We start from the raw sequence: 12,136 nt of genomic DNA, 5'->3' as shown, positions 1-12,136 counted from the left end.
AAGTCACAGTTGACATCATGTCGGGCAGCCCAATTCCGAGCCGCCCGGGGCAAATGGCTACTGCAGCATCCTGAGCGCAACTGGGCAGCTCAAGGCAGCTCCTCGGCGTATGAGGACTTACGTTCCCACCCACCCCCAGGTAAGGCAAGTAGCCCTGCAAAGGGGCTACTTGATTCTGCTGTGGCTCTTGACCCAGTGCGGAACTGGAGAGTCCCATGTTGGGCCGCATGGCTGGAGCCAAGCTCCACTGGTCCCACCCTCCTCTCACCCTGCTCCCTCCCCTGCCATGCCTTCCCTACCCTCTCCTTGCCTCCCCTGTCCCGGAACGCCCCGCCTCCCCCCACACCCCCACTCACCTCTCTGCTGCCCAGCAGTCCAGGTGACCACCAGGTGGCGGACCATCGACCTTCCACTGGCATTGGCCCAGCGCAGGCTCACGCTGGGCCAGCACCAGCACTTGGCCAGCACTAACACTTGCAAACATGCTTTATGGCACGTTTGCAACAGTGCATGGTGATGGTAACCCAGCGTGCCGAGCTCAGGATTGGGTTCTGAGTCGCCTTAAGTAATAGTAATTGAAGCATTCATATGATTCCCTTTAACCCCTGTGTCCCCCCCTCCCTTCTTCTGTTGTCTCCCTTGTGTTGATATCTAGATTGTAAGCCTCTTGGGGCAGGGACCTGTCTTTTCATTCGGTGTTGAGTGCCATGCACATCTGTATCGGCCTCTAAATAAATACTGTATTTATAGCTAGAGGAATGGCATTTTTGCTGCACCAAATATTCAGCTTCTGTTTAATGGTGGACTAAAATTGCCTCCTCGGTGGGATCTACGAAGTGCCTGCTGTGTGGGTTGTGGTGCCTTTTGCTACCAGCCTGGGGGAGTGTGGTGTGAGAGCAGAACCCCCCCTCCCTGTGTGCATACTCAAAACCAGATGGGGGTCAAGAATTTGCCCCCCTTGTCCCCCCGGTACACCACTGGTCAAGATCCAAGGCAGTCACCATGGATTGGAAGTAAGTACGTCAACTGAGCATCTTAAGGGGGGGATCTTGTGCCAGCGATAGGCTGCTCCAACTGAGGTGCCAGCTCTGAAGACCAGTCTTTCTAACAGCAGTTTTCAACAGGGGTGCTGTGGCACATTGGTGTGCCACAAATGGTCCACATGTGTGCCACAGGAGTTTGGGAGAAGGCTAATTTATTAGTAGGGCCTTTGGGGATGTGAGCCCCCTGTCACTGGCACAGTGTGCCTTGTCAATTGTTAAAAAAAACAAAAAAAAACTTATGGTGTGCCCTGAAAATTTTAGCACCTTGTCAATGTGCCATGAGATAACAAAGCTTGAAAATCGCTGCTTTATCAGGTCTGGTAGATGGGGGTCGACCCTTGGGAGTCAGCTGACTTAGGCAGGCTGGTGTTGCAGCTAGAGGGCGCCCTGAATGCACAGAACTCTGTCCACTGGGCATGCTATGTCTTTGGCACAGGAACCTATTGCAAGCCCTGATTTGAGACAGGGCACATCATGCCCTGTGTGTGGCTAGGGAAACTGCAGGATTGTAGCCAGTGGAGCAGCAGACCTATCCACATCCCAGCCTGAGCACCTGCAGGTCCTTCCTCCAGCTGGCAGAAGCCCAGGCTCCTGATTCAAATCCTGCCATGCCTACCGGCGAGCTCTGAGCAACACTGTGGGCTGCCAGTCTTTTGAAGGCAACAAGTTAAGAATGTCACTTTCCCCCCCCCTTTTGCTGCCCTCCACCCCCAGTGCCTCCTTGGAGATCTCAGGGTGTTAATGGCAAACTGATGAAGTCTGTTTCCTCAGCCGTGGGCCTCCCTCATCCCAGCAGCCACGTGAATCTGTCATGAGGCCCGGGAGGCAACGTGTGTTTGCGCCGTTGCCAGAGCAACAGCCAAACATTCGCTGCAGAAGATGAAATGTGGAATAACTCGGTACTGGAAGGGAACAGGGAGGCAGAAGGAAAGTCTACTGGTGTCTGCTGTTCTGGGGTGGGGGGTTTGGTGAAGCAAGCAACCCCTCTCTGGCTTTGGTCCAAAACAGAGACCCAGGGGTTTGAGTCTGGCTCCTGGAAGACTGAGAAGCAGGATGATAATGCCCAGGAATTTGATGGATCTTTCTTATTAATGGATCTGCCATCAAGGTTCTTGAGCTAGAAGGGGTGCAAAGCGCTAAGTTTTGCAGGGAGCCTCACTGCTGCGTGCAAGCAGCCTCTCCCCCTTGGAGCCATTCTGAGTTGTGGGAGCAAAACAAAGGCGTACACTCTATGTGCACCCCAGAGGCATACGCAAAACAGAAGTCCCTGCCCCGAGGTGCTTACACTGTGAGGATATTGACACAAGGGAGAGAACCAAGGCAGGCCAGAGGAATGGAGGCAGAGGCAGCCAGTGCAGTTGTTTCAGTGGTACAGACTCTCTCCTCTAACCAACTCAAGGCCTCCTGGCCCCTGGGGTACCCAGTCAGTCCTTGAACTGGTGATGTGCTAACCTCTGCTGCTTCCACTCCTGGCTTGGAAAAGGAAGAGGGGGGCAGAGTGGCAGAGGAAGCATGGAGGATGGGGAAGCAGGGGGCGAGAGCACCTCGGACCACGTTCCTCCCTCTTTCTTTTCCAGTCCAGTGAGTGGGAGGGTTGGGGGGGGGTGCCTCCCATCAATCTGCTGCATCGCAGGGCCTCACACATGGAATGGCCCTGCTTCTAGCTTGGATCTGGAGTCTCCTGGCAATCTGCAATTAGTGATGTGAGAGAGAGAGAGAGAGCTATTAGGTGAGGGAGTTCAATTACCACCATGATAAGCCCTATACTGCTCTGGGCCAGGGTATCTTAGAGATCGCCTACTCCCGTACAATCCGGCTCGTCCTCTTAGGTCATCAGAGTAGGCCTTTTTGCAAGTGCCACCGCCTAGGGAGGTACGTGGGGCGGCAGCAAGAAATAGGGCCTTCTCAGTAGTGGCACCAACGCTATGGAACTCCCTTCCCCTTGACTTAAGAATGGCTCCCTCTCTTGAGACTTTTCGGCGAGCCCTGAAGACCCGTCTGTTTAAACAAGCCTTCTGAGTTCTCTGCCTTTTTAAACATCTTTTTAACATCTTTTAATATTTTTTACAGGCCTGATTCTTATGATTTGCTGCTGCTCTATGCTCTTTTTTACCTAACTATTTTTTGTCTGACTGCTGTTTTATGATATGTGTTAATATGTTTTATTTGTCTTAAATTATTTTTTAATCTGTTTTAACCTGTTGTAAGCCGCCTTGAGTCCCTTCGGGGAGAAAGGCGGGGTAAAAATAAAGTTGTTGTTGTTGTTGGGGTAAAAATAAAGTTGTTGTTGTTGTTATGGCTGTACAGAGACTCCATGTTCAGATACAGTCTACCCTAAATGCCACATACTGGGAAACAATAAGTTTAGAATTGTCTCCTCTTTTAAATGAGACCTGATTTCCCCCTCCTTCTGCTTCCTGTAGCACATGCAGGTGAAGGGCTGGCCTTTGGGGGCCTAGGAATCCTCCCTCCAGAACAGGGCCAGCTCAGCCTGCTCCCTGCCTCAGAAGGATGTAACCCCCTCCTTGTTAACCCTTGGCCCCCACTCTTCCCTGGATCACTCTTCCCTCCCCCCCTTGCAAAATGCTCCACCAACAAGCAGCTCATGCCTTGGGTGGGTTCATGGAGAGTGACTCTGCACCTTGCAATGTGCTCTGGAGAAGATGCTTAGCCACGTGGACTGGTGTGCAGGCTGCAGCATCTCCATGCATCAAGCTTCCCTTGCGTGCCCAGCCCCACTCTGACCCCTGTGATGTAGGCAGTCCCCAGGGATCCTCAAATACTTTCCAGACAGAGGATGCTTCAATGAGGGCTGCTGATTCTAGTCTTCTGCTGCCATCTGCCGATCAATGTCAGTATTACAAGGAGTGCTGTCAGAAAAATCTGTAGGTAGCTAGAAACATGGCTTGCATTCTCCACACATCCCGCAGAGTCTGACCCTTGGCTAATGCTGTTCAGGATGGACGTCACTGACTGGCAGCAGCTTCTGAGGCTCTTTCTCCTCCTTCCCCCAATCTGCAGCTCTGTATGAAGGGCAGTGGCATAGCTAGAGGGGGGTCAAAGCACTAAGTTTTGCAGGGAGCCTTACCGTGCAAGCGGCCCCTCCCCATCAGAGCCATTCTGGGCAGGGGGAGCAAAATGGAGGCAATGCCCTGCAAAACTTAGTGCTTTGCACCCCTTCTAGCTATGCCACTGTTGAAGGGAGAATTCCCTCCCTCCATTCTCTCACTTGGTTGGTTTGCTAATGGAGTACTGAGAATTGCTTCATTCATTTTAACTTATTATATGATTATGATTATTATTTCCCCTGGGGGCTGGGGAAAAGAATAGGCCCTCAGTTTGGCTGTACTTGTCGTAAGAGGCGACTAAACAGCCACCGGGTAGATGGGACTCGTTAGCCTGGGAAGGCAGCTCATCTGAGAGAAGGAAAACTCTGATCCCAAACCTCCACTGCCTTGTGGCTACATCCAGTTATGGAAAAGGCTTCAGGAGTCAACCTGGAGGCAAAATCCGGAGCCGGAGTCCCTGAGGCAGTTCGTGGCTGAACACAGTCACATTCTGGCAACTCCTGTGACGCCGCTGGAACCAATCGTATGGGCTTCTGCCTTTCCATTGGACCATTTCAGCGATGTGGAGAGGGGGGATTTGCTGCATGGGTAACAGCCTATCCTCCATACCTACTTTACCCAGGCTTCGCGCACTGGAGAGGACACTGTTCCAGAACACTATTCAGAACGCGATACCATAGTCTTCCGAGACAAGGATGCCAACAAAATGATTATTATATTTTTTTATTGAGTTGTAGGCTGCCTTGAACACATCCCCCCAAGCTGTGGGAGGAAAGGCAGGATATCAATCATTTAAATAAATAAAATTTACTTTGCATGATGTAATTTTTTATCATCAGGCATGCCAATGTCATGCCTTTCTTATACACAGGATATCTTGACTTGTGTCTGTCCATAAGTGGAGGTCAGAGGGAAGAGCTTTAAAAAGCTGGAGAAAATAAAAATACAAACTGTTTGATGTCAAAATAATATCAGCAACTCTGAGCACCCACACAAGAGCTTCCGAGGAAGATCTTAACATACCAGCAGGATCACATGGGTGAAGCAGGCTCCCAGTTGGATGGCCAAGTGTTAACTGTTATCAGTTGTCTCTTTTAAGATCCAAGCCCAGAAGGCCTCAGGCTGAGAAAGGCCATGTGAGAGAAGGGGGGACAGTTTTGGTTTTGCAACAACTGTGTGAGTGGCATGGTCTGTATGGTCTTCTCAGAGGTCCAAACAGTTCTAGGTCCAGATAGGAGAGGCTGTAGCTCAGTGACATAAAAGGCCTCCCGGTTCAATCAGTGGCAACATCTACAGGTACAGCAAATTAAAATGCCTCCCTGAAACCTTGGAGAACTGCTGCCTGTCAGTGTAGAGATTAATACAGAGCTAGGTTGAGCCCAGACTCAGTAGGCAGCGTTCTATGTTCGACAACAGAGCGAACCAGGGAGGCTCTCTTGCTGTTCCCACTTCTTTAAGAAGCATCACTCCCCGTCACCAGCTTCCCCTCCTCTCCGATCCCGCAGGCCCACCTCCTGCCCTCTGGTCTCAGCTTGAGTGGGTGATTCATTTGTCCTCTTTGGTCCACTGGCACTTTCCCGGCACATGAGGAATTGTGTTGCCTGGTTACTGCGCACTGGGCTGTGTCCAGGCTCTCTTGCATCAAGGCCATTGTGACTGAAATGCTGAATTGGGGGGGAGAGGCAGCCGTTTCTTGAGGCTTAATGTGGGTCAGTGAGTCCAACCTAGTGGTCAGCTCCTCCCTGGAACGGCCAATGCTGGCTCAAGGTGGTTTGTTGCTGCCACCTCTCCCTCCCTTCCTTTGCCCACTCTCTTTTATCTCCCTTGCCATCAAATATACTTTATGAATACCATGGCGCAAGGACCTATCTCTGTTGCCTTGTATGTCACTTTAGATTAGGCTGGGTTGACAGAAGGTAGGTCATGCTGGGAAATTGCCTCCCAGTTGTTGCAGCAAGGGGCAAGTTATGTGGCCGTGAGCCTCAGCGTTCCCCAGCTGTGAAATGGGGCTTCATCCCTAAGAGTGCAGACACAAATTGCAATTCCTCACAACTGAAATTTAAAGCAAAAAAAAAAATCAAAAATCTCTGCCTTATGTGACTTTCTAACATCAGTCACTTATTTCCGCCTCAGTCTTCCTCACCTGTAAAATGGGGGTATTTATTCATTGCTTCCCTTCTCCAGGCTATATTTGTAGAACTTTGTGTTGGAATCTCTGCGCTGTAGTCATATACCGTTACTGGGATGCAGTAGTAGGTAATTGACTTCAAACTACCTCTACCCCTGCTAATTGGGTAAGAGGCACTTTTTCAAGTGGGTGCTCCTTTTTTTAGTAGGGGGAGAGTAACTGGCCCATCTCACCCCAGCAGTGTCTGTTCTAGTGGCTGTCTGCTGGCGTTCTTTTGCATCTTTTTAGATTGTGAGCCCTTTTGGGACAGGGAGCCATTTAGTTATTTGATTTTTCTCTGTAAACCGCTTTGTGAACTTTTAGTTGAAAAGCGGTATATAAATACTGTTAATAATAATAATAATAATAATAATAATAATAATAACTAGGTGTGAGAAGAAGCAATAGCTCAGGGCCAAAGTATGTATATGAGTTAGGCCCCAAGTGCAGTCTGTGGCAGCTCCAGTTAAGGATCTCCACTGAGAGACCCGGGAAAGGCCTTTGCTGGAGACTGCTGGTCTAAGATGGACAAATAATCTGAATCAGTAAAGCAGCTTCATACGTTCATCAGCAGCAAAAGGGAAGCAGAAGGTCCTGGGTTCAAGTCTCCACGTCTCCAATTAAAAGGTTGGGATAGATGCAACCCAAGGATGCAAGGAGGTGCAACCTCCTGATTTTAGAAATGGGTTATGTCAGAATGCCAGATGCAAGGGAGGGCACCAGGATGAGGTCTCTTGTTATCTGGTGTGCTCCTTGGGGCATTTGGTGGGCCGCTGTGAGATACAGGAAGCTGGACTAGATGGGTCTATGGCCTGATCCAGTGGGGCTGTTCTTATGTTCTTAGATGTTAAACAGCTACCACCAGTGGGAGTTGATGTTTCTGGATCAAGGGTTTGACCCTGTATAAGGCGGGGGTTGCATGTGGGGAGCCAAGTGGCAATTGGAAAACACAGCCCAACCCTGTGCATTCCCACATCATCATGCAAAGTTGTCCTCTTGGGAATTCCTCTCTGTTTCCCCCGTCCCTCATTTTTCCACCTTATAACCTCTTCTCTCTCACGCCCAGACTGCGCCATGGATCCAATTTCCCCCCCTCCAACTTGTTGAAAGGTTATCTGGCAGGGCTTCCAGCTGAACAAACCAGTTCTGTACCGGATCTGCAGGAAGGATATTAATACTCCTTTGGTGAGGCCAGTGTCATGCTGAGGGCTTCGTGTGCACTGCTGATAGGATGGGCCTTTCCTGAGCCACTGGTGAGGCCTGGTGGGTGAAAGGAAGAGTGGGGAAGAAAGTCTTTGATCAGTTCTTTGACACTCCCCTTTGAGTGACACTCTTTGACACTCAAAGGTCAGCTTTTTGACACTCCCGGGGGGGGGGGGGACGACACTTGTCTAGCATAGAGAGCTGATGTTGAAACACTTCCAAATGTCATCACTGTTATAATGCGCCTCAGTTATTCTGGCCTGCTTTGCAATCCTTGCATTGAGTCTGACCCCTTTGCTAGATGTAGAAAACCAAGCAAAAAACATTGGCTATTCTGGTGTAGTCAGGCAGGGATTTTTCCCAGTCTTCCTTGGAGAGGCTGGCAGGAACTGAATACAGGACTTTCTGTGTGCAAATCACGTGTGCGGTCAAGGGAGGCAGGAGAGGCAGACCCTCACCTGTCATACTCCAAGGAAAATAGCCTCAGCCTCCCCTGTGCCAATTTGCAATTTGCAAAATACCCCATGCAGTTGAGAGTAGGCATAGCAGTGAGGGCACAGCTCAGTGGAAGCACAGTGACGTGCGGTGACATGAATGGCTAGTCTCTTCCTATATAGCAGGGGTGGGCAAACATTTTGGCAGGAGGGCCACATCATCTCTCTGACACTGTGTCAGGGGCTGGGAAGCAAAGAATTAATTTACACTTCAAATCTGAATAAATTTACATAAACGAATACATCAGAGATGGAGCTTATATGAATAAATGAATTTTACTGAGCTTATTTATAATACACATGAGAACTGTAATGAAGGCATGTAGAACCACACGAGAACTACAAATTGTTGGTTGCACGGTGAAAACATACATACGGAGCCAGAAACACATAGAAACATATGTTGTTCAGAGGTAATGGGTGGGTTATAATAAAAGCTGAAAACACATGGAGACTACAAAAGGCCTTGCTCTAACTTGGCCCACAGCTAGTGACTGGCAGTCATGGGCCAGCATGGGCTGCAACAGTCTCTGATGGGCCAGAGGCTCACTGGAAACTGGGGTAACCCTGCGGGCCAGATTGGGGGCTCCTGAGGGCCACAAATGGCCCCTGGGCGGGGTTTGCCCACCCCTGCTGTATAGTAACAGGCCAAATTCTAAATTGGCAACCTGACTGATAGTGGCTTGGGAATGCACACAGTGGGAGGGACCCCAGGTTCCCAGAACTTTCCAGTTGGGCTGGGAAACGCTTGTTGGAAACCCCGGCAAGCAGCAATGCTGAACTGAGGCGGAGATTGCTTCCTGGCTGCCTGGTCTGATGACAGTTTCAGATCGACTTTTTGATCCATTTATGCCAATCCTGCTCTCACAAAATGCATAATAAAGCAGAGCTCAATATAAAGAGCAAACTAATGCGCTCAGGTGAGAGAGTCAGTCCTCCAAATACAGCATGCATGAGAGATCATTGAAACAGCAGAAATGAAGCCTGAGCTTCCTGTTGGAAATAAATGTCAAAGAAGGTGAGAAGGGGGAGGGATCTCTTTAGGGAAGAAATTGTACAGCAATGAAATTAAATATCATATCACTGGTATATGCCAATAGGATGCCTAAGGGTGCAATCCTAACCGGCAGTTATGCCGGCATAGGAGCCCCTGGAGGGTCGCAAACGTGCCATAAAGCACATTTGCACCTTCATGGGAGGAAGCTGTGTCAGTGCATCTAGATGCGCCAACACATGGAGGAAGGCGGAAGCCTCCGCAGCTACTTCCTCCCCACCGCTTGTGCCAGCGCACCCGCGCCAACACAAGTGGCGAAGCTAGGTGTGGGGGAGGCGGGAGGAGGTGTTTCTGGGTGGGGGGAGGGCGGGCGATGGGCAGCCCCGAGGGCAGGTGCACGGGGAGCCAGGGGCGGGGCTGGGACTCAGTGGTTATGCCAGATCCCAACCCCTGTCCCCAGGGAGAACGGAGTGGCTTCCAGCCGCTCCGCTCTCCTCAGACTTGCCCCACCTCCAGAGGTGGGGCAGGTCCGAGGAGACCCATTGGGGCGCACAGCCCTTACCCAGGGAAGAGCTTCCCCTTGCCTCTGGCTGAGCCGCTGCAGCCAATGAACCTGCGAACCTGCATTGGATGCAGCGCAAGCCTCCTGGCTTGCCTGCTCCAGCGCAGGTTTGAATTGCGCCCTAAGGGTGCAATTCTAACCCACTTTCCAGTACCAACATAAGGGCAATGCAGATCCTACCTAAGGAAACAAACATTCCCCAAGGAGGCCTCTGTGAGTGCCCCCCAACTGCAGGATGCAACACATGCCCCACTGGCACAGCTATGCCAGTGCTGGAAAGTGGGTTAGGATTGCGCCCTAAGATAGATAAGCCAGACAGTAGAACCCCTTGAAGCTGAGTTTTGGGCTTAAACAAAGTCACGTGAGGGAAGGTGATACTTAAAAGAGAATTCTAGTTTGGGGGGAAAGTTGCTTCTGGGAGAAAGGTGAAGGTTTTCAGTCATTTGACCAGGGGAAGTGGGCCTCCAGGAAGGCTGTCCAAAAAACACAGAATCACGTGTTTACTGGCCCACTGCTGTCTGCAAACAAGGCAAAGGGGAATGCTTATCAGGCCAATGTCCTAGTGAACTTGCAAAGGCCATAAGACCAGTTTTGAACATGAATGGAGCAATTTGTCCATGTGCTGTGTAAGAGTGGAGGGTGTATCTGAATTGAGAAAGAAGAAAAAAAGCACAGCCTAATCCCAAAGAAATCTTGAAAGAGCTGTTTCAGAAAAGGGGAGCTTGAGGAGCTCAGTGGCGTAGCTGGAGGGGGCGTGGAGCAGCCAGTCCGGCAGGGAGGCTCAGTGGGCGGGCAAGCTTCTGATCTTTTGATCTCCACAGCCCATAACGTTCTGGAACCAGGAGGAACGTCTCCTCCCCACCCTCCACCTGCTCTCTGCCCACCTCCCCTGTCCCCGGAAGGCCTCCAACTCCTCCCACGCCTCCGCTTACCTCTCTGCTGCTCAATGGTCCACGCGACTGCCGAGTGGCAGAGGTCGGGCACCTGCCTAGCGGTAGCCCAGTGCCAGTCAGCGCTGGGTTACCACTGGCACTCACTCAGCATTAGGGCCCATAAGGCTTAAGACCTTTTTATTGAAAGAAGCCTTTTAATGCTGACACAAGGGGGAATGACTTTTTATTATTATTTTTATTCATTCATTCATTCATTCATTCATTCATAATTTTGGGTTCTGTGTTTTATTGGTTTTGAATGTTTTATTTTCATACATATAATTTTGTGTTTTATATGATTCTTTTGGTAAGCTGCTTTGAGTGCCCTTTACTGGGACAGAAAGGCGGGATATAAATTCTATAAATAAAGAATAAATAAATAAGGCACATTTGTGACAGTGTGCACCAGCGGTGAGCCGGCGCACTGAGCCCAGGTTTGGGGTACTAGTTGGTTCCAGCCCATAACGTTCTGGAACCAGGTTACAAGATAGACCACTTTCATTCCATGAGACCACCTTTTCTTTTGAGAGGCTTTGGAGACTGGTTGCTCAGCCCTGGGTGCAAGGCCTTTTCAGTGGTGGTTCAGTAGTGGAAAAGGTGCAAGGCCTTTTCAGTGGCGGTTCTAGGATGGCAAAATTCCCTCCCTCACAAGGTCCATCAGGCTCTCTCTTTGCCCTGCCTTTAGGCAGACTTTGAAGACATTTTTAATGTAGATGGGCTTGGGAAGATTTAATTTTTATTGGCCTCATGCTGCTCTAGCATTCCTACGTTTTAAAAAAACAACCTCTTTTGATATTGCTTATTTTAATTCATTTTCTTAATTACCTGGGTTGATCCTGTGTGGCCTCTTGCACACTTTTGAACAGAATGGCAACCTATAAATGATACAAAATAAGCTAGCAGCGGTCTTTGGTAGGGAGTAGTCACGTTTGTATTCCGACACAGGGCCTCTGAGAGGAATTTTATCAGGGGGAGCGAAGTTTCCCCCTCCATTGGATCATGATATGATCATTGGATCATAATTTTTACCAGTGACAATAAATAAAACTACGTAGGCTTGCACCAAATGTGGACGCCAGTTTTCACACAATATTTGCAAACATTTTCGGAGAAAATTTCTGGCTCCCTTCCTTTGGCTCCCGGTCCCCTTTTCAGACCCTAGACCCAGGTACGATGCACGCCCCTCTTATGGGTCCTGATGACATCAGAAAATGTAAGACCCCAAGAAACATTAGGTCCCCATCTTTTGGCTCTTGGGCGCTTTTTTTTACTCTGGGCTTGGGATAATTTACTCCCTGCACCCCCTCCTCCTGGGCCCTGTTCTAATAAATAATATGAGATAAATAAAATAAGAAGGGGGGAGGAAGGCTGTCTTTACGGCCTACCCCCTTCTATTCTTTTCATATAGATCATTTAGTGCTGATTTTTTTTCTTGCTTTGAATGAGGGAGCTTGTTTGCTGCTGCTGCTGTTTACGTGAGTGGTGTTAATGTCATGAGCAGTGTGCTCTGGCACTGTATGTACACTGTTGGTGGGCTCTCATGCTTGTAGCCTTATGAACCACAGCTGGCTCCTACGCCTGCCTTGCCCTTTTGAAACCTAAGCCCCCTTCCCAACTTATCCCCAGGCACCTGGCGTCCCGTGACTGACAGCTGCCTCTTTGGCCAAGCTCAC

The sequence above is a fragment of the Tiliqua scincoides genome, chromosome 9 (genome assembly GCF_035046505.1).
Source record: "Tiliqua scincoides isolate rTilSci1 chromosome 9, rTilSci1.hap2, whole genome shotgun sequence".
Lineage (NCBI taxonomy): Eukaryota > Metazoa > Chordata > Lepidosauria > Squamata > Scincidae > Tiliqua > Tiliqua scincoides.
Note: the sequence above shows the minus strand (reverse complement) of the source record.